General features: G+C 48.6%; 1 pseudogene; it reads left to right on the top strand.

Moving 5' to 3' along the window:
• Positions 1-1,616: 1,616 nt before the first annotated feature.
• LOC125347834 lies at positions 1,617-16,943 on the top strand (annotated as a pseudogene).
• Positions 16,944-25,360: the final 8,417 nt, after the last annotated feature.

Below are 25,360 nucleotides of genomic sequence, written 5' to 3'. Positions count from 1 at the left end.
TTCATACCAGATCCTTGTCACCTTCTCCCTGATGCCTCCTCATGATTGTGATTCAATGATTAGAGGGTCTTAGAACTTTGACGGACAGTGATGCCAACTTCAGAATGTTTTTGAATGGGTGTCACTTCTTCAGGGGAGGGGGTGTCATTCAAGCCACTTTTCTACATTGGGCCATACTTCCAGATACTACACTCAAAATTCCAAGTGTATGTACTCCATGTTTTCTGCTGATACTAGACACATTTTGCCCTCAAAGTACTTACAGGCAGAAGAAGTCAACAGGCAACAAAGGATGGGCATGCTGGAACTACTCCCCAGGGAAGCAGGATCCTATATAGGCGACAAGGGAAGAACAAAACAGAAAGTGACACGGGAGGTCCTTACTAGAAAACTTGAATAAAACCAGTCTAAAGGAACTGACTGGGTTATATTAAAGGGGTGAGGTTCAGTGTTGAGTTGCTTGCCTAGGTTGTGAGAGGCCCTGAAACAATGAATTTTACATTCACCAAAAAGAAATTTATATGCTTTGCTATGCTGAACAAAATGTGTGTAAGACCTATGTAATAAAAATAAAATATTTTCCACACAGTCCCTCACAATCCCTAACTCACAATCACAGAGCAGGACATGACCAAAAGCAGAAATGAATACATGGCAAAGAGTCAGAGGCTTGGGCAGGGGCCTAGGGTCACTGAAATTGTTCTGATCAACACCAACATATGAAGCAGTAAAAGATAAGCTGCCCTTCCTCACACATGCCTTCACCTCCTTCTCCAGGCCCCAGGATGGATATGAAAGTATAAATGAAAACTTTATGCAGACTTGAACACAGGCCAAGGGCCTGGGCAAGGCATGATTTTTCCAGAGAAGGTTCTAATGGGGTCCATCCACACTGTTCTACCTTGGGCTATAGAGCCAGAGCCTCTATTCATGATTCCAAGCTTCCAGGCTCTACACATTTTATTCTGACACCATGTGCATTTTCTCTCCGAAATGCATACAAAGGCAGCATAAAAAGAACCAGGGCTAAGAGCTGATGTACTTGCCTAGCTTGTGGAAGGCCCTGGAACACAATACCACTGGAAATCACTAAAAAGAAAGTGAAATAGTTTTGTAGGCCTAATAAAATGTGGCTCACTCCTGTCATCCTAGCTACTCAGGAGACTGACACAAGAGGATCCAGGTTCAAAGTCAGCTCAGGCAGGAAAGTTCATAAGACTGTTATCTCCAACGACACACTAGAAAACCAGAGGTGGTGCTGTGACTCAGGTGGTAGAGCACTAGACTTCAACTGACGACCTCAAGGACAGAACCCAGGCACAGAATTCATACCCCACATTCGGCAAAGAAAAAAAAAATTTTTTTTTTTTTTTTTTTTTTTTTTGGCCAGTCCTGGGCCTTGGACTCAGGGCCTGAGCACTGTCCCTGGCTTCTTTTTGCTCAAGGATAGCACTCTGCCACTTGAGCTACAGCGCCCCTTCTGGCCATTTTCTGTATATGTGGTGCTGGGGAATTGAACCCAGGGCCTCATGTATACCAGGCAAGCACTCTTGCCACTAGGCCATATCCCCAGCCCCAAAGAAAAAAATTTTAAATAAATTAAAGTTTAAAAATAAATGTGTAGGCACCAGCGACCACACAGGAAGATAGCGGAACAGAGTCCCAAATCCGTAATATTCGTGTATCTAGGTAACATTTGCCAGTCACCCATCGTAGAAGCAGTTTTCAGAAAACTTGTACCAGACCAAAATGTTTCAGATAATTGGGCCATTGACAGCGGTGCTGTTTCCGACTAGAACGTGGGTCGTGCCCCAGATCCAAGAGCTATGAACTGCCTAACAAATCATGACATTAGCACCGCCCATAAGGCAAGACAGGTCACCAAAGACGAAGTAATCAAGTTAAAAACTGCAAAGCTAAAATTGAACTACTTGGGAGCTATGATCCACAAAAACAACTCATTATTGAAGATCCCTATTATGGAAACGACTCCAACTTCGAGGTGGTGTATCAGCAGTGCCTCCAGTGTTGCAAGGCCTTCCTAGAGAAGGCCCACTAGGTTATTAGCAATGCCCACAGCCAAGCCAACAACTCACCGACTAGTCCTGTGCCTAAGTGTAGAAGCTTTCCTTAGCCCCAGTCCCTGTTGTTTCTTCAGCTGACTTACTCTTAAACATAACTGTAGGTGACAAATTAGTTTTATTTACCCAAGAAGTTAATTAACTTCTCATTTTCTCCTGATTACCAAACAGTGGAACAAGGAAATAGGGAAGAACAAAATACAACCCTGTGAAGTAATAATGACCTGAGCTCAGGAAGACCTGGACAGTATGGTCTACCTGGCATGTTGAATGCCTAGCACTGCCCAGTACACCTGATTACCTTGTACCTTGCTGACCTGGGCTCTTATAGAGTCACAATAGCTCTACTGATAGCAGCTCCTCTGCTCTCAGAAACGTTTTAACACAGTTTACTCATGGAGCACACTTGTATGTTTGAGATAGAAGCAAGGAATGGTGGTGCCTGTAAATCCAGCACTAGGGAGGCTGAAGCAGAAGGCCAGCATGGGCTATAACATGCCTCAAAATACAAAATAAAAACACAAAATAAGAGGAAGACGGGTGGAATAAATCTTTAATATTCTTACTACTTGTTGCTTTGTATTTAGTTTATTTCATGGGAGTCAGCTTATTTGCTACAATTTAAGCAACTTTACCTTTAAGAATAGAATTCTAGGGGCTGGGGATATGGCCTAGTGGCAAGAGAGCTTGCCTCGTATACATGAGGCCCTGGCTTCGATTCCCCAGTACCACATATACAGAAAACGGCCAGAAGTGGTGCTGTGGCTCAAGTGGCAGAGTGCTAGCCTTGAACAAAAGGAAGCCAGGGACAGTGCTCAGGCCCTGAGTCCAAGGCCCAGGACTGGCCAAAAAAAGAATTGAATTCTATATTGAAAGTACACTTGTATGCAGGTTACCTTCCGTCAGTAGAGAGAATGTTTTCCATACACATCAACTCAAGTGTCCAACCAAAATTGACCAGTCATGAAGTTTTAAAAATTGCAGGGTGCAGTCACCAACCTCTGCCCGATTCAGGGAGCCTCTTCCAGCCCCTGGCTCTCTCAGCAGTCCCGCTTCCCCCTCCTACCAAACCTTCCCACTGTGCAGCACAACCTGCCCATGCAAGCACAGAGATCTTCTGCTGAAACCAGAGAGCTGAGGGAGGCCCTGATCTTCCCTGACTCCAAGCTGAGGCTGAAAATCGACCAGATCTTGGTGGCCTATCCATACATGAAAGATCTGAATGTCATCAAGGCCATGATGTTGGGCTGAAGGTTGTGCTGAGAAGCTTGAGCTCAGGGCCCACTGATAACACTCAAGCTGACTGCCACCTGCAATGGGAAAAATAATGTGAAGAAACCTTTTCTCCAGTGTAAACATTGTTATATTGTACAGGGAAAAGAAAAAAAATGTTTTGTGTATACAAAAATCTGGGTTTTCAAAGACAGCTTTTATATAAAATGCTGCTATTACAGATTTAACATTTTCTATAAAAGGAAAGTATACATTTTCTGCCTGTTCAGAACTGTTTAATAGCAGTTACTCTTCAGCGTACTTACATTTTTATGTTTTTTAAAATATTTACCTTAAAGTTGAAGATATATTAGTAAATGGATATGGTAGCCTTTCTAAAATAATAATGAGTCATTTTCTTAAAAAATAATTACCGGGTGCCATTAGGTTGGTGTGCTATAATAATATGTTAGTAAGTATTCTTTCATCAGCATTTAGAAACTTCCAGACAAACAGGTAATTCTAGTGTACCATCAATTAGCTCACCTCAAATTATAAGGATATTTCAGAAAATACTATTTTCAAAATAAACAACTATGGAGTTATATAAGATAAAAAATAAATAAATGTGTGTAAGACCTATATGATAAAAATAAAAATTTTTTTGCAAATCCTACACCTTGAAATAAGGGTCTAGGCACTGTCCATGTGCTTCTTTTGCTCAAGGGTAGTACTCTACCACTTGAGCAACAACACCACTTCCTGCTTTTTCTGTGTATGTGGTACTGAGGAATCAAACATAGGATTTCATGAATGCTAGGCGAGCACCCTACCACTAAGCCACATTCCCACCCCCAAAAATCTTTTTGTGCTGGTCCTGGGGTTTGAACTCAGGCATGAGCACTCTACCACTTGAGACACAGCTCTGCTTCTACTAGAGGTCTTTGTTGTTGTTGTTGATTGGTGATAAAGAGCCTCATGGACTTTCCTACTGCCATCAACAGATCTTGGCCTCCTGAGTACATAGGATTACAGGCATCTGGAAAAAACATTTTCCACACTTCCCCTCCACCCGAAACTCTGTGCCCTATGCAAGACCTAGATTGAGGTGTATATTATCCTAACCAAGATTTGTTGGGGTCCACTGAGCCCATCCTACATTGGACTGGACACCACCATTCCAATCCTCAACACTTAGGCCTCTCCTCTGTTCAGTGGGATCAGAGCATGGCTGATGGAAGGAAAAACAGGAAAAGGCCATTTAGACCACACTTTCTGCTCCTGCCTTCTGCTACCTCCATCCAGCTCCTAATGGGACAAGTCTGAGGCCAGGCCTGGGGGCAGTGATGGGACACGACTCAGTATAAAGGTGCTTGCCTGGCTGGTGAGGCATGCTCCAAAAACGAGACAAAATACCTTGGTATGCCAAGTAAAATGTGGAATAAACAAGAGAGGCAGGCTGACCTTCTCCACACACTTTCACAAATACCCCCACAACCATGTCCTGAGCCTGCCCAGACTTAAAACACCATCTAAAGTCTCTGCAGTGACTGGGAGCTGGATCCAGAAGCCTGGTTTGGGCCTGTTATAATATAAATGATCAGACAAACCACATTTTGAAAGATCCAATCTTGCAGTCTATTAAAATGCTAGCAGTCTATAAGCAGCCAATTGTTACAAAGGCATGCTGCCCCCAAATATATTTATCGCTGTTAGGAAACAGGCCAGAGAAGAAAGAAAAAACAAAAACTATACTAACAAACCAACTGAGCTCCAAGCGCTGATTTGGAACACCATATTGACCAGAGATAAGCCAGGAGACAACACAGGATTCAACACGGAGATGTGTGGTATGGTGTAATGGCACCTGTGCTTCTCTGGGCCTAAATAAGGCAAAGTCAGGGGACAGGGTAATAGGAAGCTCCTATTCCCAAGCCCTGGACTGACAGGTTCAGTCACCTATAAGGGAAGTACTCACCCATCTCCAGGAATTCAGGCACAACCATCACCTGGAGGTCAGAATTCCCTCCCTCTACCATGTAGACAAGATGCCAGAAACTACAATTCAACGTGTGTGACCAAGATGGCGCCGGCCAGACCTGACTTCCCTCCTGCAGGGCTTGGGCACCCTGAAGCCACCACAAGAAGAGCACAAGCAATCAAGCAGGGAGGCGGGCCACACTCCTCCACACACACTGTCACACCCACCCCATGCCCACGCCCCGGGCCGCACCTGACAGGATGCTCCGCTTAGTTGGCTGTTCTTGGATAGTCTCCCAGAGTCGCCTCAAGGTCGGCAGGAGGTGCTCCAGGCCGCTCTCCATGGGCCTTGGCTCTGCTGACTTCGGCTCTCCTCCCACCCACAGCTCGGCTGCCCGACCTCCATTGTCCACAGGCCGGGAGCTCTGGCCTCCTCTGTATGCAAGCCCCTGCTCACCTCTTGTCCTCCGTCCTCAAGCCCGACCCTGCTCTCCTCTAGCACGCAGGCCTGCAAGTCCAGCATGCAGCACTAGGCTCTCGAGGCTGCTGCGTTCCCGACCCTCAGGTCCCTATCCTGGAAGTCTCGCTCTAGCAGGGTAGAGGCGGAGGTTCAGGTCCCCTCCACGTGGGGTGAGGCCTCTCCCAAGCTCTGCATTGGGGCGGGGCTGGGCTGTGTGGGCACTGTGGAGCGGGACACAGACACTGTCGGGTGAGGATCTCCACATTTGGGGCTAGGACTGTCGACCCTTGACCTGTGCAAATGCTCTTGTCCTCACCATCCCCAAAACCATTGCCCTCAGGGCCGCGTGTTCGGGCTGGGCGCTCACCCCGCAGGGCCTTGCTACATTGGACTGGACACCTAGATCCAACACCAACCATTCCAATCCTCAGCACTTAGGCCTCTCCTCTGTTCAGTGGGATCAGACCCATGGCTGATTGAATGAAAAACAGGAAAAGGCCATTTAGACCACACTTTCTGCTCCTGTCTTCTGCTACCTCCATCCAGCTCCTAATGGGACATCTCAGGCCAGGCCTGGGGGCAGTGATGGTCCACTGAGACAACCAGGGGACACGACTCAGTATAAAGGTGGTTGCCTGGCTGCCAAGGCATGCTCCAAAAAATAGACAAAATACCTTGGTATGCCAAGTAAAATGTGGAATAAACAAGAGAGGCAGGCTGAACTTCTCCACACACTTTCACAAATACCCCCACAACCATGCCCTGTGCCTGCCTAGACTGAAAGCACCATCTAAAGTCTCTGCAGTGACTGGGAGCTGGAGCCAGAAGCCTGGTTTGGGCCTAACAGGAGGCTCCTCTTCTTTGGCTGTGCTCAAATGGTCTCCTGGAGTCACCGCAAGGTCGGCAGGCGCAGTGCTTCCAGGCTGCTCTCCGCGGGCCTGGGCTCCACAGACCTCGGCTCTCCTTCCGCCAACAGCTAAGCCGCCTGGCCTCCATTCTCCACAGGCCAGGGGCTCAGGCCTCCTCCGTCCGCAGGCCCCTACTCACTTCCTGTCCTCCTTCCTCAGGCCTGGGGCACCGCTCTCCTGCCCGCAGGCCTGTGGATCGTGCCTGTGGCAGCTCACCTGCACGAGTCACTCCTGGCTGTGGCTTTCAGGGACCTCGCCTCCCTTTCCCAGAAGTCCCGCCCTCCCAGGGTGGAGCCAGAGGTTCTGGTCCTCTCAACATGGGGCGGGGCCTCTTCCCAGGCTCTGCAGCGGGCCACGGACGTGTGGAAGGCATAGGATGGGGCTGTGACGCCACCAGGGGCGGGGCCGTGGCGATGGCATGGGAAGGGGCCCGCAAAGCCACCAGGGGCGGGGCTGTGTAAGCACTGTGGGGCAGGGCCCAGACACTGTCAGGGGTGAGGATCTCCACATTTGGGGCTAGGACTGTCGACCCTTGACCTGTGCAAATGCACTTGTCCTCCACATAGCCAAAGCCATTGCCCTCAGGGCCACCTCACCCCGTGGGGCCTTGCCCTCACACCAGGCCTGGCGTTCAGACCAGGCCTTCACTGTCCCCACCCCGCCACTGAGCCGCAGCTCTTCTCTGGCCTTACAGTGTGCATGCTTGTATGGGGACAGGAGCATGCAAGGCCCCAATCCACCTGGAGCCAGTGCTCGCCCGTGATGGAAGGGGATGGTGACGCCATGGGTGGCATTTGCGGGGAGGCCTGTATATCAGCGACATGCTAGCAGTGCCCTGACCCCTAACACAACCCCACCACGCTCGCCGCAACCCAATCCAACCCTGACCCCTGACCCAGGTCCCAGAATGGACATGAAATGAACAGAGGCCAGGGGCCTGGGTAAGGCATGAGTTCTCCAGAGAAGGTTCTAATGGGGTCCATCCACACTGTTCTACCTTGAGCTATAGAGCCAGAACCTCTATTCATGATTCCAAGCTTCCAGGCTCTACACATTTTACCCAGAAACTCTGTGCATTTTATCTCCAAAATGCCTACAAAGGTTAGAAATCATGGAAACCAAAGGCGGCATAAAAACAACCAGGGCTAAGAGCTGTGATACTTGCCTAGCTTGTGGAAGGCCCTGGAACACAATACCACTGGAAATCACTAAAAAGAAAGTGAAATACTTTTTTGTGTGCCTAATAAAATGTGGCTCACTCCTGTCATGCTAGCTACTCAGGAGGCTGACACAAGAGGATCCAGATTCAAAGCCAGCTCAGGCAGAAAGTTCATAAGGCTGTTATCTCCAATGCCCCACTAGAAAACCAGAATTGGCACTGTGGCTCAGGTGGTAGAGCACTAGTCTTCAACTGAAGACGTCAAGGACAGAACCCAGGCACAAATTTCAGGCCCCGCATCCGGCAAAGAAAAAAATTTTAAATAAATAAAAGTTTAAAAATAAATGTGTGTAAGACCTATATGATAAAAATGAAAATCTTTTTCTTGCCAATCCTGGAGCTTGAAGTCAGGGTCTAGGCACTGTCCGTGTGCTTCTTTTGCTCAAGGGTAGTACTCTACCACTTGAGCAACAACACCACTTCCTGCTTTTTCTGTGTATGTGGTGCTGAGGAATCAAACAGAGGGTTTCATGAATGCTAGGGGAGCACCCTACCACTAAACCACATTCCCACCCCCAAAAATCTTTTTGTGCTGGTCCTGGGGCTTGAACTCAGGCATAAGCACTCTACCACTTGAGACACAGCTCTGCTTCTACTAGAGGTTTGTTGTTGTTATTGGTGATAAAGAACCTCATGTACTTTCCTACCAGGGCTGGTTTCGAACTGCAATCAACAAAGCTTGGCCTCCTGAGTACATAGGATTACAGGCATCTGGAAAGAACATCTTCCACACATCCCCTCCACCTTAACCTCCGTGCCCTATGCAAGACCTGGGGGTCTTGGGGTTGGTGTTCTAATAACCAAGATTTGTTGGGGTCCACTGAGCCCATCCTACATTGGACTGGACACCTAGATCCAACACCTACCATTCCAATCCTCAGCACTTAGGCCTCTCCTCTGTTCAGTGGGATCAGACCCATGGCTGATAGAAGGAAAAACAGGAAAAGGCCATTTAGGCCACACTTTCTGCTCCTGCCTTCTGCTACCTCCATCCAGCTCCTAATGGGACAGATCTCACACCAGGCCTGGGGGCAGTGATGGTCCACTGAGACCACCAGGGGACACGACTCAATCTAAATGTGCTTGCCTGACTGGCGAAGTATGCTCCAAAAACGAGACAAAATACCTTGGTATGCCAAGTAAAATGTGGAATAAACAAGAGAGGCAGGCTGACCTTCTCCACACACTTTCACAAATACTCCCAAAAACATGCCCTGAGCCTGCTCAGACTGAAAGCACCATCTAAAGTCTCTGCAGTGACTGGGAGTTGGATCCAGAAGCCTGGTTTGGGCCTGTTATAATGTAAATTATCAGAGAAATCACATTTTGAAGGATCAAATCTTGGAGTCTTTATAAGAATGCTAGCAGTCTATGGACAGCCAATTGTTACAAAGGCCTGCTGCCCCCAAATATATTTATCACTGTTAGGAAACAGGCCAGAGAGGAAAGAAAAAACAAAAACTATACTAACAAACCAATTGAGCTACAAGAGCTGATTTGGGACACCATATTGACCACAGATAAGCCAGGAGACAGGACACGGGATTCAACACGGAGATGTGTGGTATGGTGTAATAGCACCAGTGCCTGTCTGGGCCTAAATAAGGTAAAGTCAGGGGACAGGGTAATAGGAAGCTCCTATTCCCAAGCCCTGGACTGACAGGTTCAGTAACCAATAAGGGAAGTGCTCACCCCTGTCTCCAGGAATTCAGGCACAACCATCACCTGGGGGTCAGAATTCCCTCCCTCTAACATGAAGAGATGCCAGACCCTACAATTCAACATGTGTGTGGCCAAGATGGCGCCAGCCAGACCTGACCTCCTTAATTGAGGGCTTAGCCACCCTGAAGCCACTGTAGGAAGGGCACAAATGAACAAACAAGAGAGGAAGGCCACACTTTTCCACACACAATCACACCCCACACCCATGTTCTGGGCCTGAATGTTCAAGCTAAAAGCTCAACAATGACTAGAACCAGCTTCAGAGGCCTGACTTGGGGACTGGCCTCACCCAAACCACTTTAGGAGAAGCAAACCGTATTTCTCCACACTGTCCCTCACCTGTATCCATGCCCTGGGCCTGCCTAGACTGAAAGTGCCAGCTAAAAGCCAGCTCCAGAAGCCTGGTTTGGGGACTGGCCTCACCAAAGCCACTTCAGGAAGGACACAAACCAACACAGAGAGGCAGGCAGGCAGGCAATAAAAACCAACACCCACGCCATGGGCCTGCCAGGACTGAAAGCACTGGCTAAAAGCTCTGCACTGACTGGGAACAATATCCAGAAGACTGGTTTGAGGCATAGCCTCACCGAAGCCAACAGGGAGGCAGGCCGCGCTCCTCCACACACTTTCAGAAGCACCCCACAACCATAGCCTGGGCCTGCCAAGACTGAAACTGAAAGCCAGCTAAATGCTCGGCACGGACTGGAATCCGGCTCTGGAGGCCTGGTTTGAGGCGTAGCCTTACCAAAGCCACTTGAGGAAGGGCCCAAAGGAGCAAACAAGAGAGGCAGGCCATGCTTCTCCACACACATTCACAAGCACCCCATACCCATGCCGTGGGCCCCACCTGCCAGGAAGCTCGGCTTACTTAGCTCTGCTTGTCTTCTGGAGTTGCCGTGGTGGACCTGGGTCCACCCTTTTCCACACACAAGCAGCATCTGCACACGCAGTCCTCCAGGCTTCCCCACACAGAAAAGTGGCTGATGCCTGATAGGACAGGTATATGAAGGCCAACCCATCAACAAACCACAGTGAGCCTGACCAGCTTTGTAGGCCTGACCCAACTAGAGGACCCTCAGAGAAAGGAGCTCTTCCTAGCCTCCTGGCATGTCTGTTTGTTCCAGGCAGAAGGGACCTAAACCAATCCAGCGCCCAAGCCACACCCCTTGACCGCTCACTTCCTCCCCTTGCCCCTCCCTTCTCCTTCCATGTTGCCCCATAAGCCCAGTCCTTTCACTTCTCATTTCCTTGCCCTCACCCCTCCCCTCTCCTACAGTGATGACCCACAAGCCTCACCCCTGCACCTCAGGCACAACTCCTCTACCCACTTTCACAGCCAGCCTCAACCATTGCCTGGGCCTGCCAAGACTGAAAACCACAACTAAAAGGATCGGCACTGAAGAAGCCAGCTCCGGAGGCCTGCTTTGAGGCCTAGCCTCAACCAAAGCCACTTCAGGAAGGGCACAAACAAGCAAACAGGAAGGAGAGGACGCACTCCTCCTCACACTTTCACACCCACCCCACAACCGTGGCCTGGGCCTGCCAAGACTAAAAGCACCAGATAAAATATCTGCACTGACTCGAAGCCGGCTCCAGAGGCCTGGTTTGAGGCCTAGCCTCACCTAAGCCACTTCAGGAAGGGCACAAATGAGCAAACAGGAGAGGCGGGATGCGCTCCTCTACACAATTTCACAAACACCACACAACCACAGCCTGGGCCTGCCAAGACTGAAACCACCAGATAAAGGATAGGCAGACACTGACTGCAAGCTGGCTCCGGAGGCCTGGTTTGATGCCTAGCCTCACCGAAGCCACTTCAGGAAGGACACAAACAAGTAAACAGGAGGGGCAGGCCGCGACTCTCCACACACTCTCACACCCACCCAACAACCGTGGCCTGGGCCTGCCAAGACTAAAAGCACCAACTAAAAGCTCGGCACTGACTCAAGGACAGCTCCAGAGGCCTGGTTTTAGGCATGGCCTCACCAAAGCCACATCAGGAAGGGCACAAACAAGCAAGCGGGAGAGGCAGGCCATGCTTCTCCACACACTTTCTCAGCTCCCCACACCCATGCCCTGAGCCCCACTGCCACATAGCTCTACTTGTCTTCCAGAGTTGCCTCAAAGACAGCTTGGTGCACCTGGATCAGGCCTTCGCCACACACAAGCCGCATCTGCGAATGGTCAGTGTTCCTCCAGGTTTCCCCACACAAACAAGGGTATGGTACCTGATAGGGCAGGTGTACAGAGGCCCAGACCCACCACCAAACCACAGTGAGCCTGACAGCTTTGTAGCCCCAAACCCAAAGATGAGGGCTACTGGCAGGACTACTAGTCCCATGCAGAACCGAAATAAACCAGTCCACTGCCAGGGCCACGGCCCTTACTTCTCACTTCCTCCTGCTTTCTCTGCCCTTCTTGTGCTGTAAGGCCCCATAAGTCCTGCCCCTGCACCTCTAGCTTCCTTGCCCTTGCCCCTCCCCACTCTAGCTGTGATGGCCATAAGCTCCAGCCCTGCACCTCTAGCTTCCCGAGGCCCCACCTGCAGACCTGCTGCCCTGCCTGCCTAGCAGAAGGCCTTTGCTCCAAACCAGGGCCTGGTGCAGGACACTCCACAAGCCTTCAGGGTCTCTCCTGCATCTAGAACTATCAACTCACTGGCACAAGCAGGCTTAAGGGGACACCTGCTAGGGACAGCGGCTAGGGGCATGACATGGCAACTTCCATTCATCCCAGATTACTGTCACAATCAAACATGGCAGATAAGGGGGCCAGGGGAGGGAGAACAGAGAGAAGGACAGACAAGACCAGAGAGCAAAACAAAACAAGAGTAAACAGGCTGGGTTTTTATTGATGTTTACTTATTATTCCGTTTTCCAGGTAGAAGGGGGAAATACCTTTGTTATCACATGGGTCTCTGTTAGACCTTTACAGCAATCTACTTGGTGAAGGATGAATTTAAATTAAAACATTCAAACTTCTCCTGATTTCATCAACCAGTATTTCCTTCAAAAATTTAAAGCGGGGAGGCAGGCAAACAGCCATGGAAAACAATGGCCAGGAATTCATAGGCAACAAGTGCTATCTTCACAAAAAGCTTCCATCCAAGATTAGTTTATTTGTACCTTCATGCTCCCTCATAAACTACAAAAACAAATTTAAAACCTGTACTCTCCCTCTCCCTCCGACTCCTTCCTTCCCTCACTCTGACCTCATCCCTGCTTGCCCAAATAATACTCTAGAAACAGAGTAAAGAAATCTTTAAAGATGAAATTCATGCTGGAAAACACAGACAAAATAACACACACACACACACACACACACACTTAGACAAAATGAAGCCAGAATATGGGCTGAAACTCAAGCAGTGCAGCACTATCTTCAGTAGAAAAGCTAAAGAACAGCACCCAAGTCCTAAATTCAATCCCTATTAACAGCGCGCACACACAAACACACACACACACACTTAGACAAAATGAAGCCAGAATATGGGCTGAAACTCAAAGCAGTGCAGCACCATCTTCAGTAGAAAAGCTAAAGAACAGCACCCAAGTCCTAAATTCAATCCCTATTAACAGCGCACACACACACACACACACACACACACACACACACACACACACACACGGAAAAAAACACTGTTCCACACACATACATATCACACCTGTCATTTCCCAAGTAAACAGCAGAGGGCGCCCTAGCACTTGGGACAGCACCACAGAGCCCAACTCTGACTATGTATGGACAATTTCCACAGGTTCCTACTGATATTCTCTTGGGTAACTTCTGACTGAAGCACTGAGGGAGTCACTGAGCATAGGGCAGAGTCCAACTATTAGAGAAATACCTAAACATAGAACGAATGGGTCACAGCATAAGATACCTGTTTTTGAGCCTGGTAGGGTGGAAAATGTAGTTAACCCCAACAGTTGGGAAGCTGAGGCCAAAGACTACAAGTTCGACCGCAATAGACTGGCCTGGTCTATTGCAGCAATACAATGTCTGGAGAAAGAAAAAAGAGAAGGGGAGGAGAGAAGAGAGGGAAAGGGGAGAGGAGAGAGCCACTGTTTTCTTCAGCATACTAATTCATAAAAGCGGCTGGTCTAGAAGAATACAACATCAACTGTATTCTGCATGGTAACATTCCAACACTTACTAAAATAAAGCCAATCCTAGAAATAATGAACCACTAAAAATGTCCCTAAGAATCACCATCAACACAAGGGATTTGAACATATGAATCAGAAAAAGAATAAACAGTCAACGTGTGCCACTGTTGAAAAATCAATGACATACAATTTATGGAGATTCAACAGTTAGTTGCATCTCCTTCCCTGTTCACATGTTTGGACCATGTGTCTCTGAGGTTATTCAGTGGACTGTTCTTTTGTTGTTGTCCATAGCGGGCTGTCCTTGAGCCAGTGCCACTTCTGGTTTTCTGGCATTTAATTGGAGATAAGGGACTCAAGGACATTCCTGCCTGGGCTGGCTTTGAGCCATGATCCTCAGATCTCAGCCTCCTGAGTAGCGAGGATTACTGGTGTGAGCCACTGGTGCCTGGCTCTATTCTTGATTTATTGACACTCTACTTAGGAATTAATTTTTGCAGCTTAGATTTGGATTCTTAGGACGTTGATACTGATTTCCTTTAAAAGATTTCAATTTATCAAGACTTTCTGTTAAAGACTTGTGGATTTTCTGTCACCCCTGGTAACACCTACTAATAATATCCAGGGTTCAGTCTTATCCAGCTCAAGCATCATGGTGGCCTTTCCAGCCTGAGTCTACAATGCTCAGTGCATGCCTGAGACACCCCATTCTACCATCAGACAACCCTCGTGTTGATCAAGGGAGGCCCCTGCTTCTGTTGCTTCAAAGGCGACAGCGTCTGATCCTCAGATGTGCCTAAAGTGTCATCTCAAAACCCTGGACTCAGGCTGAGAATGTGGCTTAGTGGTAGAGTGCTTGCCTAGCACGCATGAAGCCTTGAGTTCGACTCCTCAGTACCACATAAACAGAAAAGCCCGGAAATGGTGCTGTGGTTAAAGTGGTAGAGTACTACCATGAAGCAAAAAGAAGCTCAGGGACAGCTCCCAGGCCTAGTTCAAGTACCAGGAGTAAACAGCCAGTCCACATGGCATCCTTTATGGCTAAAATGTATGTTTTGCCAAGTCTCATTCTGCATCCTGCCTCATAGCAGCAATAGAGGCCCCAAGTATCTGTGTGGCTACTTAGGTGGAATTCATGTCTGAAACTGCACACAAATGAGCATAAGGAATAGCTCCCAGGGTTTGAGAGGCCATTTGACTGGTGACACCATGGTACTACTTCGGCATAGTTTTCAAATCCCTCCATCGCCCAGTACTACCTTGCAGCACGGACAGCCAGGGTCTGGGTGCTTCAGTTCCAGCGACACTGATTGCTGAGCTCCTAAATTAAACCCAGTGGCCATCTTTTCATACCAGGTCCTTGTTACCTTCTCCCTGATGCCTCCTCATATGATTGTGATTCAATGGTTAGAGGGTCTTAGAACGTTGACCTACAGTGATACCAACTTCAGAATGTTTTTGAATGGGTGTCACTCCTTCAGGGGAGGGGGTGTCATTCAAGCCACTTTTCTACATTGGGCCATACTTCCAGATACTACACTCAAAATTCCAAGTGTATGTTCTCCATGTTTTCTTCAGATACTAGACACATTTTAACATCAAAGTACTTACAGTCAGAAGAAATCAACAGGCACCAAAGGATGGCCATGCTGGAACTACTCCCCAGGGAAGCGGGATCCTATATAGGTGACAGGGGAAGAACAAAACAAAGTCACTCAGAAGCTCCTTACTAGAAAACTTAAATAAAACCAGTCTTAAGGAAATAACTGGGTTATATTAAAGGGGTGAGGTTCAGTGTTGAGTTGCTTGCCTAGGTCGTGGGAAGCCCTGAAACACAATAAATTTCAAATTCACCAAAAAAAAAAAAAGTTTTAATGCCTTGGTATGCTGAACAAAATGGAAGACCTATGTAATAAAAATATTTTCCACACAGCCCCTCATCCCCTAACCCACAATCACAGAGCAGGACATGACCAAAAGCAGAACTGAATGCATAGCAAAGACTCAGAAGCTTGGGCAGAGGCCTAGGGTCACTAAAGTTGTTCTGATCAGCACCAAGCTACCAAGCAGTAAAAGATAAGCTGCCCTACTCACACATGCCTTCACCTCCTTCTCCAGGCCCCAGGATGGATATGAAAGTATAAATGAAAACTTGATGCAGACTTTAACACAGGCCAGGGGCCTGGGCAAGGCATGAGTTCACCAGAGAAGGTTCTAATGGGAGCCATCCACTATGTCCTACCTTGAGCTATAGAGCCAGAACCTCTATTCAGAATTCCAAGCTTCCAGGCTCTACACATTTTATTCTGACACTCTGTGCAGTCAGTGCATTTTCTCTTCAAAATGCCTACAAAGACTGGAAATCATGGAAACCAAAGGCGGCATAAAAACAACCAGGGCTAAGAGATGAGGTACTTGCCTAGCTTGTGGAAGGCCCTGGAACACAATACCACTGGAACTCACAAAAAAGAAAGTGAAATACTTTTGCATGCCTAATAAAATGTGGCTCACTCCTGTCATCCTAGCTACTCAGGAGGCTGAGACCAGAGGATCCAGGTTCAAAGCCAGCTCAGGCAGGAAAGTTAATAAGACTGTTATCTCCAACGACCCACTAGAAAACAGAAGTGGTGCTGTGGCTCAGACTAGTCTTCAGCTGAAGACCTTGAGGACAGAAGCCAGGCACAGAGTTCACAACCCATATTCAGCAAAGAAAAAAATTATAAATAAATAAAAGTTTAAAAATAAATGTGCAGGCGCCAGCGACCACACAGGCAGATAGCGGTACAGAGTCCCAAATCCGTACTATTAGTGTATCTAGGTAACATTTGCTGGTCACCCATCACAGAAGCAGTTTTCAGAAAACATGTAGCTGACCAAAATGTTTCAGATAATTTGGCCATTGACAGCAGTGTTGTTTCCGACTAGAACGTGGGTCGTGCCCCAGATCCAAGAGCTATGAGCTGCCTAACAAATCATGACATTAGCACAGCCCATAAGGCAAAACAGGTCACCGAAGACTACTTTGCTACATTCGACTACATGCTGTCTATGGATGAAAGCAATCTGAGAGATTTGAAAAGAATAAGTAATCAAGTTAAAAACTGCAAAGCTAAAATTGAACTACTTGGGAGCTATGATCCACAAAAACAACTCATTATTGAAGATCCCTATTATGGAAACGACTCCGACTTCGAGCTGGTCTATCAGCAGTCCCTCCGGTGTTGCAAGGCCTTCCTAGAGAAGGCCCACTAGGTTAGCACTGCCCACAGCCAAGCCAACAACTCACCCACTAGTCCTGTGCATAAGTGTAGAAGCTTTCCTTAGCCCCAGCCCCTGTTGTTTCTTCAGCTGACTTACTCTTAAACATAATTGTAGGTGACAAATTAGTTTTATTTAACCAAGAAGTTAAATGACTTCTCATTTTCTCCTGATTATAAAACAGTGGAACAAGGAAATAGGGAAGAACAAAATACAATCCTGTGAAGTAATAATGACCTTAGCTCAAGAAGACCTGGACAGTGTGGTCTACTTGGCATGTTGCATGCCTAGCACTGCCCAGTACACCTGATTACCTTGTACCTTGCTGACCTGGGCTCTTATAGAGTCACAATAGCTCTACTGATAGCAGCTCCTCTGCTCTCAGAAATGTTTTAACTCAGTTTACTCGTAGAGCACATTTGTATGTTTAAGATAGAAGCAAGGAATGGTGGTGACTGTAAATCCAGCACTAGGGAGGATGAGGCAGGAGGATCATAAGTTCAAGGCCAGCCTGGGCTACAACATGCCTCAAATTACAAAAAAAAACACAAAATAAGAGGAAGACAGGTGGAATAAACCTTTAGTATTCTTACTACTTGTTGCTTTGTATTTAGTTTATTTCAAGGGGGTCAGCTTATTTGTTCCAATTTGAGCCACTTTGAATTTAAGAATTGAATTCTATATTGGAAGTACACTTGTATGCAAGTAACCTTCAGTCAGTGGAGAGAATGTTTTCCATACACATGCAACTCTAATGTCCAATCAAAATTGACCAGCCATGAAGTTTTAAAAATTGCAGAGTGCCATTAGGTTGGTGTGCAGTAATGATATGTTTGTAACTATTCTTTCATCAGCATTTAGTAACTTCCAGGCAAACAGGTACCTTTGGTGTACCATCAATTAGCTCACCTCAAATTATAAGGATATTTCAGAAAATATTATTTTCGAAATAAACAACTATGGAGTTATATAAGATAAAAAATAAATAAATGTGTGTAAGACATATATGATAAAAAAATGAAAATTATTTTTGCCAATCCTGGAGCTTGAAGTCAGGGTCTAGGCACTGTCCCTGAGCTTCATTTGCTCAAGGATAGTACTCTACCACTTGAGCCACAGCACCACTTCCTGCTTTTTCTGTGTATATGGTACTGAGGAATCAAACGCAGGGTTTCATGAATGCTAGGGGGACATCCTACCATTAACCCACATTCCCACCCCCAAAAATCTTTCTGTGCTGGTCAGGGGCTTGAACTCAGGCATGAGCAAGGGCTGGTGACATCATGGGTGGCACCTGCAGGGAGGCGTGTCAATCAGCAGCGCCCTGACCCCTGACCCCAACCCCACAAACCTCACCCCGAACCAATCCAACCGCCATGACCCAATCCAACCGCCATGACCCAATCCAACCCCGACCCCTAACCCAGGACCCAGGATGGACATGAAAGGAACAGAGGCCAGGGGCCTTGGCAAGGCATGAGTTCTCCAGAGCAGGTTATAATCGGGGCCATCCACACTGTTCTACCTTGGGCTATAGAGCCAGAACCTCTATTCAGGATTCCAAGCTTCCAGGCTCTACACATTTTATCCAGACACTCTTCAAAATGCCTAAAAAGGCTGTAAATCATGAAAACCAAAGGTGGCATAAAAACAACCAGGGCTAAGAGATGAGGTACTTGCCTAGCTTGTGGAAGGCCCTAGAACACAAAACCACTGGAACTCACAAAAGTGAAATACTTTTGTATGCCTAATAAAATGTGGCTCACTCCTGTCATCCTAGCTACTCAGGAGGCTGAGACAAGAGGATCCAGGTTCAAAGCCAGCTCAGGCAAGAAAGTTCATAACACTTATCTCCAATGACCCACTAGAAAACCTGAAGTGGCGCTGTGGCTCAATTGGTAGAGCACTAGCGTTCTGCTGAGGAGCTCAAGGACAGCACCAGGCCCAGAGTTCAAGCCCCACAGCCAGCAAAAAAAAAATATTTTAAATAAACAAAAAATAAATGTGTGTAAGAACTATAAATATGATAAAATAAAAATCTTTTGTTGTTGTTGTTGTAGCTGTCTTTGCCACTCATGGAGCTTGAACTCAGGGTCTGGGCATGGTTCCTGAGCTTCTTTTGCTGAAGGCTAATACTCTTACCACTAAAGCCACAGCCCTACTTCCTACTTTTTCTGTGTATGTGGTACTGAAGAATAAAACACAGAGTTTCATGACTGCTAGGGGAACACCCTACCACTAAGCCACATTCCCAGCCCCATAAAATCGTTTGGGGCTGGTCCTGGGGCTTGTATGGGCACTCTACCACTTGAGCCACAGCTCTGCTTCTACTAGAGGTATGTTGTTGTTGCTGATTGGTGATAAAGAGCCTCATGAACTTTCTTACCAGACTGGATTCAAACTGCAATCAACAGATTTTGGCCTCCTGAGTAGATAGGATTACAGGCATCTGGAAAAAACATTTTCCACACATTCCCTCCACCCTAAACTCCGTGCCGTATGCAAGACCTGGGTTGTGGTCTATATTCTCCAAACCAAGATTTCTTGATGTCCACTGAGCCCATCCTACATTGGACTGGACACCTAGATCCAACACCTACCATTCCAATCCTCAGCACTTAAGCCTCTCCTCTGTTGAGTGAGATCAGAGCCATGGCTGATAGAAGGAAAAACAAGAAAAAGCCGTTTAGACCACACTTTCTGCTCCTGCCTTCTGCTACCCCCATCCAGCTCCTAATAAGACAGATCTCACGCCAGGCCTGGGGGCAGTGATGGCCCACTGAGACTACCACGGGACACAACTCAGAATAAAGGTCCTTGCCTGGCTGTCAAGGAATGCTCCAAAAACTAGACAAAATATCTTGGTATGCCAAGTAAAATGTGGAATAAACAAGAGAGGAAGGCTGAACTTCACCACACACTTCCACAAATACCCCCACACCCATGCCCTGAGCCTGCCTAGACTGGAATCACCATCTAAAGTCTGCAGTGACTGGGAGCTGGATCCAGAAACATGGTTTGGGCCTGTTATAATGTAAATTATCAAAAAACCACATTTTGAAGGATCCAATCTTACAGTCTTTATTAGAATGCTAGCAGTCTATAGGCAGCCAATGGTTACAAGAGCCAGCTGCCCCTACATATACTTATCACTGTTAGGAAACAGGCCAGAGAGGAAAGAAAAAACAAAAACTGTACTAACAAACCAATTCAGCTCCAAGAGCTGATTTGGGACACCATGTTGACCAGAGATAAGCAAAGAGACAGGACACAGGATGCAAACACGGAGATGTGCGGCATGGTGTAATGGCACCAGTGCTTGTCTGGGCATAAATAAGGTAAAGTCAGGGGACAGGGTAATAGGAAACTCCTAATACCAAGCATTGGACTGACAGGTTCAGTAACCTACAAGGGAAGTGCTCACACCTGTCTCCAGGAATTCAAACACAACCATCAACAGGGGGTCAGAATTCCCTCCCTCTACCATGAAGAAGAAGAGATGACAAACCCTACAATTCAACATGTGTGTGGCCAAGATGGCGCCAGCCACACCTGACCTCCTTACTTTCAGGGCTTAGGCACCCTGAAGCCACTACAAGGGCACAAATGAACAAACAAGAGAGGAATGCCGCACTTCTCCATACACAACCACAAACACCCCACACCCATGTTCTGGGCCTGCATAGACTGAAAGTGCCAGCTAAAAGCCACCTACAGAAGCCTGGTGTGGGGACTGGCCTCACCAAAGCCACTTCAGGAAGGACACAAACAAACACAGAGGGTCAGGCATGCAATAAAAACCAACACCCATGCCATGGGACTACCAAGACTGATAGCACTGGCTAAAAGCTCTGCACTGACTGGGAGCCAGCTCCAGAAGACTGGTTTGAGGCCTAGACTCACTGAAGCCAACAGGGAGGCAGGCCGCGCTCCTTCACACACCCCACAACCATGTCTGGGCCTGCCAAGACTGAAAGCCAGCTAAATGCTCGGCAGTGACTGGAAGCCGGCTCTGGAGGCCTGGTTTGAGGCCTTAGGCTCACCGAGGCCACTTCAGGAAGGGCCCAAACGAGCAAACACAAGAGGCAGGCCACGCTTCTCCACACACTCTCACAGACACCCAACAACCGTGGCCTGGGCCTGCCAAGAATGAAAGCCCCAGCTAAAGGCTGGGCACTAACTGGAAGCTGGATCCAGAGGCCTAGTTTGAGGATTAGCCTCACCAGAGCCACAAACAAGAAAACAGGAGAGACAGGCCATGCTTCTCCACACACTTTCACCAACACCCCACCATCATGCCCAGGGCCACACCTGACAGGAAGCTTAGCTAGCTCTGCTTGTCTTCCAGAGTTGCCTCAAGATCAGCCCAGTGCACCTGGGTCTGGCCTTCTCCACACACAAGCAGCATCTACACACGGTCAGCATTCCTCCAGGCTTCCCCACACAGAAAAGCTGCTGGTGCCAAATGGGATGGGTGTACAGAAGCCCAGCACAACCACCGACCACATAAGCCAGACCACACCCAAAGCCAACAATGGAACTCCCAGTGAAAGGAGCTTCTGGCAGGCCTGTCTGTTTCCCCCAGAAGTGACCTAAACCAGTTCAGTGTGCAGGCCACACCCCTTGACTTCTAACTTCCTCCTCCTTCCCCTTCCCTTTTTTGCTGTGACGCCCCATAAGCACCTCTACCTTCCTGGCTCTTTCCCTGCCTCTCTCATGCTGGGATGCCCCCATAAGCTTAGCTCCTTGACCTCCTCCATTTTACCCCTCCCCTCTCGTACTGTGATGGCCAAATAAGCCCCGCAACCCTACCTTCCTAAATAAGGTAAAGTCAGGGGGCAGGGTAATAGGAAGCTGCTATTCCTAAGCCCTGGACTGACAAGTTCAGTCACCTATAAGGAAAGTGCCCACACCTGCCTCCAGGAATTCAGGCACAACCATCACCTGGGGGTCAGACTTCCCTCCCTCCACCATGAGGACTAGATGTCAGACCCTAAAATTAAACATGTCTGTGACCAAGATGGCGCCAGCCAGACCTGACCTCCTTCCTGCGGGGCTTGGGCACCCTGAAGACAACACAGGAAGGGCACAAGCGAGCAAGCAGGGAGGCGGGCCGTGCTCACACACACTGTCACACTTACCCCACACCCGCGCCACACCTGACAGGAGGTTCCGCTTCCTTGGCTACGCTCAGATCATCTCCTGGAGCCGCCTCAAGGTCGGCAGGCGCAGTGCTCCCAGGCTGCTCTCCGCGGGCCTCGGCTCCGCAGACCTCAGCTCTTCTCCCGCCCACATGTGGCTCGGCCGCCCAGCCTCCATTCTCCACAGGCCCGGGGCTGGGGCCTCCTCTGTCCGCAGGCCACGGCTCACCTCCTGTCCTCCGTCCTCAGTCCCGGGGACTTGCTCTCCTCCCGCCCGCGGGCCTGCAGGTCGCGCCTGTGGCAGCTCAGCTGCACGAGGCTCTCCTGGCTGTGGCTTTCCCGCGCCTCTCCCTTTCCCCGGAAGTCCCGCCCTCCCAGGGTGGAGGCCGAGGTTCCCGTCCCCTCCACGTGAGGCAGGGCCTCTTCCCATGCTCTGCAGGGCCCCCCCCACCCCGCCACGGAGTAGGGCGGGGCTGTGACATCATGAGGGGCGGGGCCGTGGCGATTGCATGGGGAGGGGCCATGACGCCACCAGGGGCGGGGCCAGTAAGACGAGTGGGGCAGGGCTGTGCGGCCACTGTGGGGCGAGGCTGAGACACTGTCAGTGCAGGGATCTCCGTTTGGGGTTAGGACTTTGGACCCTTGACCAGTGCAAATGCACTTGTCCACGCTGTCACCATCGCCATTGCCCTCAGGGCCGCATGCTCGGGGCCCGGCACTCACCACGCGGGGCCTCACCCTTGGACCGGGCCTGGCGCTCAAACCAGGCCTTCACTGTCCCCGCCCCAATGCTGAGCCGCAGCTCTTCTCAGGCCTACAGTGCGCTTGCATGCACAGGAAGGTAAGGACGGGACGCGGAGCTCGTGCATGCAAGGCCGCGCTCCACCCCGAGCCAGTGCTCACTGCCACCCACACGAGTTCAGTGTTCCTGCGTGTGTGTGACGGAAGGGGCTGGTGACGTCACGGGTGGCACGTGCAGGGAGGAGGCGTGTACATCAGCAACATGCCAGCAGTGCCCTGACCCCTAACACAACCCCACCACCCTCCCAGCCACCCAATCCAACCCAAGACCCAGGCCCCAGGATGGACATGAAAGTATAAATGAAAACTTGACACAGACTTCAACAGAGGCCAGGGGCCTGGGCAAGGCATGAGTTCACCAGAGCAGGATGTAATGGGAGCCATCCACTATGTCCTACCTTGAGCTATAGAGCCAGAACCTCTATTCAGGATTCCAAGCTTCCAGGCTCTACATATTTTATTCTGACACTCTGTGCAGTCAGTGCATTTTCTCTTCAAAATGCCTACAAAGGCTGGAAATCATGGAAACCAAAGGCAGCATAAAAACAACCAGGGCTAAGAGCTGTGGTACTTGCCTAGCTTGTGGAGGGCCCTGGAACACAATACCACTGGAACTCACAAAAAAAAAAAAGTGAAATACTTTTGTATACCTAATAAAATGTGGCTCACTCCTGTCATGCTCAGGAGGTTGAGACAAGAGGATCCAGATTCAAAGCCAGCTCAGGCAGGAAAGTTAATAAGACTGTTATCTCCAATGACCCACCAAAAAACCAGAACTGGCACTGTGGCTCAGGTGGTAGAGCACTAGTCTTCAGCTGAAGACCTCAAGGACAGAACCCAGGCACAGAGTTCATGCCCCACATTCGGCAAAGAAAAAATATTTAAATAAATAAAAGATTAAAAATAAATGTGTGTAAGACCTGTATGATAAAAATGAAAATCTTTCTCTTGCCAATCCTGGAGCTTGAAGTCAGGATCTAGGCACTGTCCCTGAGCTTCTTTTGCTCAAGGATAGTATTCTACCACTTGAGCCACAGCACCACTTCCTGCTTTTTCTGTGTATGTGGTGCTGAGGAATCAAACAGAGGGTTTCATGAATGCTAGGGGAGCACCTTACCCCTAACCCACATTTCCACCCAAAAAATTCTTTTTGTGCTGGTCCTGGGGCTTGAACTCAGGCAAGAGCACTCCACCACTTGAGACACAGCTCTGCTTCTACTAGAGGTTTTTTGTTGTTGTTGATTGATGATAAAGAGCCTCATAGACTTTCCTACCAGACTGGATTCAAACTGCAATCAACAGATTTTGGCCTCCTGATAGGATTACAGGCATCTGGAAAAAACATTTTCCACACATCCCCTCCACCCGAAACTCTGTGCCCTATGCAAGACCTAGATTGGGTCTATGTTCTCCTAACCAAGATTTCTTGGGGTCCACTGAGGCCATCCTACATTGGACTGGACACCTGGATCCAACACCTACCATTGCAACGCTCAACACTTAGGCCTCTCCTCTGTTCAGTGGGATCAGAGCCATGGCTGATGGAAGGAAAAACAGGAAAAGGCCATTTAGACCACACTTTCTGCTCCTGCCTTCTGCTACCTCCATCCAGCTCCTAATGAGACAGATCTCACGCCAGGCCTGGGGGCAGTGATGGCCCACTGAGACCACCACGGGACACAACTCAGAATAAAGGTCCTTGCCTGGCTGGCAAGGAATGCTCCAAAAACTAGACAAAATACCCTGGTATGCCAAGTAAAATGTGCAATAAACAAGAGGCAGGCTGAACTTCACCACACACTTTCACAAATACCCCCACACCCATGCCCTGTGTCTGCCTAGACTGAAAGCACCATCTAAAGTCTCTGCAGTGACTGGGAGCTGGATCCAGAAGCCTGGTTTGGGACTGTTGTAAATTATCAGAGAAACCGCATTTTGAATGATCCAATCTTGGAGTCTTTATTAGAATGCTAGTAGTCTGTAGGCAGCCAATTGTTACAATGGCCTGCTGCTGCCCCCAAATATATTTATCACTGTTAGGAAACAGGCCAGAGAGGAAAGAAAAAACAAAAACTATACTAACAAACCAATTCAGCTCCAAGAGCTGATTTGGGACACCATGTTGACCAGAGATAAGCAAAGAGACAGGACACAGGATGCAAACACGGAGATGTGCGGCATGGTGTAATGGCACCAGTGCTTGTCTGGGCATAAATAAGGTAAAGTCGGGGGACAGGGTAGGAATAGGAAGCTGCTATTCACAAGCACTGGACTGACAGGTTCAGTAACCTACAAGGGAAGTGCTCACACCTGTCTCCAGGAATTCAGGCACAACCATCACCTGGGCGTCAGAACTCCATCCCTCCCTCCACCATGAAGACGAGATGCCAGACCCTACAATTCAACATGCGGCCAAGATGGCACCGGAGAAACCTGACCTCCTTACTTCAGGGCTTAGGCACCCTGAAG

The sequence above is a fragment of the Perognathus longimembris genome, chromosome 3 (assembly GCF_023159225.1).
Source record: "Perognathus longimembris pacificus isolate PPM17 chromosome 3, ASM2315922v1, whole genome shotgun sequence".
In the NCBI taxonomy this organism is placed as follows: Eukaryota; Metazoa; Chordata; class Mammalia; order Rodentia; family Heteromyidae; genus Perognathus; species Perognathus longimembris.
The sequence above is the reverse complement of the archived record's forward strand: the minus strand, read 5'-3'. Positions and strand labels throughout refer to the sequence as shown.